The sequence below is a fragment of the Nicotiana tabacum genome, chromosome 23 (genome assembly GCF_000715075.1).
Source record: "Nicotiana tabacum cultivar K326 chromosome 23, ASM71507v2, whole genome shotgun sequence".
NCBI classification, from domain to species: domain Eukaryota; kingdom Viridiplantae; phylum Streptophyta; class Magnoliopsida; order Solanales; family Solanaceae; genus Nicotiana; species Nicotiana tabacum.
In genome coordinates this window covers 112508127-112511402 of record NC_134102.1, presented here as the reverse complement: position 1 = coordinate 112511402, position 3276 = coordinate 112508127, and the positions used below count along the sequence as shown (strand labels likewise).

General features: G+C 30.5%; 1 long non-coding RNA gene across 1 annotated transcript; it reads left to right on the top strand.

Moving 5' to 3' along the window:
• The first annotated feature begins 486 nt into the window (after positions 1–486).
• Positions 487–2765, top strand: LOC107791591 (uncharacterized). The gene is made up of 2 exons (XR_001649296.2): positions 487–702; positions 2355–2765. It is a non-coding gene; the product is annotated as an uncharacterized LOC107791591 (long non-coding RNA).
• Positions 2766–3276: the final 511 nt, after the last annotated feature.

The following is a 3276-nucleotide window of genomic DNA, read 5'->3' as shown; positions in this document are numbered from 1 at the left end:
ATAAAATAAAAAATCTACCATAATTATCGGTACAGTTATAGATTTATATAAAAATATACGGTTTTATTAAAAAAAAACCTAAAAATCGGTTCGGCACGGTACGATTATGTCGGTTTAGTCGATTTTTAAATATTTATTTGCAGTTATATGTCGGTTTTTTTTAATAAATTTCCAGTTTTTTAAATTTTTTTCAGTTTTTTTTCCAATTTTTTTTAATTTTTTTTTTCAGTTTTTGCAAATTTCTTTCTTTTTCTAGTTTTTACAGAATATATATTTTTTAGTTTTTAAAAGTATTTTTTTATAAAAAAAATCGAGGGCATTATTGATCCATTTTGAATAACACAAGGGCATTATTAGACTCATTTTATAACGACAGAGTCATTTTTTGATTTAAATTTAAACGGGGTTATAATTGATCCATTTCGAATACCACAAGGTCATTTTTTATTAAATAAAAACAAGCACAAACGTTTTCCCTCTTTTCTTACGCCCAACCAAACCCAACTCTCCAACCTTCAAAAGAAAACCCGGAATCTTGGATCAAAAAATGCTTGTTTCAATTGGAAGAATGAAGAAAACTGCTCACAACCTGCACCATCTCCTCCGATTGCCCATCTTGGAGTAAACTTCTTCGAAGTAAAAATACAGCCCGTCTCCTCCGTTATCATCGGCCGCTCGTCTAAGAATTTTCTTCTTATCAAGGTAAGTTTATACCAAATTCCTAAACCTGCCGTGTAACTATTGAGTGGAATTGGGTATTCTTTTATTGTCCAATGGTATCTCGGTTTGATGGTATTGTTCTGCTTTTCTTAGTGTTAGTCATGTAATTTGGATTTCTTCTTAGAATATTAATGTTTCCCAATACTATCTTTTTCAATGTCTAGTTATGCTGGATTAAACCTGCTCAGAGTTGTAATTTTCTTTAATTTTTGTTGTTTATTGACCTAAGTATAGACCTTTATTTGGTATATGAGGTGAAGGAGAAATAGGTATAAATATAGTAAGGGGTGATCTTTTTTTCCTTTTCATGTAGTTTTTCTATAAATTGATCTTTATCTTTGTGCTTTTCGCTGCAGTTATGAATAAAGCTATAACCATGAAGACATAATGGTTTTTTAAAGAATTATCACTAGTTGGATGAACTAAAATACATGGGACTTTACATTTCTATAAAGCTCTTGTCATTACTTGAAGATCTAATATCAATATATGAACTTTGAGTTTTCTAACGATGCGTCCAAGTGCTGGATGAATTTAACTACGTATATCAAAGAGTAAATTGATGGTACTTAATACAATCTAACGTTGAGGAAGCTAGTTAATGAAAAGCCAGGACAGAGTAAGTGATCTAAGTTACAAGTGCTCACAAATATTTCAGGAGCCTAAAGTAAAGAATTCATTGCTTCTAGGTGCAGCAGAATGAGAAATGTTTGTTGTCCTACTAACCTATACCCTTTAACCCTTTTTGAGTGTGACTGTAACATTTATTTTCTAATTGTAAACCCAGTGTTGAGTCTGAGTCTGTGTTCTTATTAAATTAACTGCAATAACTGGAATGTAAACTAAGAAGTCTTTTGGTGAGTGCACCCTTGAGTATTGTTGGAATTTTACCTTCATGGTATCCTTTTCATTGGATATTTTTAAAGTCTCTTGCATTGAATGTGGATGAGATTTTGGCAGGGAATATCTTTTAGGCTAGCACTAAGGACAGAAATATGAGAAAAAAAGCTAATTACTTTATAATTCTAAACTAATTAGAGATATATAAATTTTATATACTCATTTAGTTTAACTCGGAGTCTATGTACATGATATAAGAATACTTTTGGTATGTGTTTTTTTTTCATATTAGTACATATATAATTTAAATCTTTTGGTAATAATATTGGTTTAAGTATAAAGGGACTACATCTAAGATTCGCTTAGAGACGTGATCTTTTAGCATCTTATTTTTTTAACTTACTAAACACATAATAAAAACATTAATTTCTCTTGATACAGCTTGCAATAAAGAAATCAACTGAATATCACATGTTTCTAGTAATAAGTAACAAGTAAAGCGGTTGCATGTTTCACACTACTTCCCTAACAATAAATTACCTCCTCTAAAATTATGTGCTTTTATTTGTGAAGTAAATCATATCTTCATTCTTGCTTACTTTGTGATGAAAAGCTCAAAATAATAATTAACTCGGTATAACAGTATTTTTATTCTACCTCTCTCAATATGTTCTTTTTTTCTCCTCTTAAAAGGAAATTGTTTTTTCTGTGTTGGTGAGTTCTTAGAGATGATGGTTTATTTTTTGTTCTTTTGTTGCTTCACTTGTTTAACAATTTATCTGCATTGACTATAGCTATCAACTCATATCAAGAAGTGAAGGTGAAGAAGGCATAAGTTGCTCAACATTCCCATGAGACACAAGTTGCTTGAATTTCTTTGCAGTCGATGCTCAACAATCCCAGGAGATAGTAGTTGTTCGTGCAGACATTAGTTCACCATTTTTACTTCGTGATTGTTGTTTGTGAGGATAAATACTATTTCAGTTATGTCTTTTTTATTCTGTTTTACTATCAGTTCAAGAATGTTAAATGTTTGCATTAATATTAGGTGTAGTTGATAGGTTTTTTCATTAGCTATCCAAAGTGAAAGACACTAGTATGAATCCTTATCCATGGGTTACAATTGAAGTCTTTTTTTTTGTAATTTCTCCTATTTAATGACATTCATGAAGTGATATTATGTCCAACTATAAGTTTTTCCTATATCATTTGCACTCTGACTATTTCTTTCCTATCTCTGACTATTAAGATCCCTGATCATATCTTTGCTAATCTTTCATTTAATATTACTCCTATAAACTTTACATTGTAGTCCATTCTAAACTTGTAAATTAGATTCCAACTCCAATCAATCTCAGAACTACAAACATTATAAGCCTAGAAAAAATAATGGAAGATGATCTTATGGACAAAGGGAAAGAACTTTTTGTAAATGCCAGCATTCTCAGCAAAAGAAGGGAAAGAATTTTGTCATTGATATCTTACTGTGAGCTATGGTTCCCCAAGAGAGACAAAGCTTTCGTACTCTTACTACTGAATGTTTTTCTTCCTAAAGTAAATTCCATTTGTGGTAGATTGTCAATGGTAATCCCTAATATTCACTCTTAGACTCTCTACTTATTATTTATCAAGTGATAGCATTTGTCATTTCTACAATGTTATTGCATTTCTGGATAGCATTTTTGTATTTTTGCACAATTTTATGCATTTCTGTAA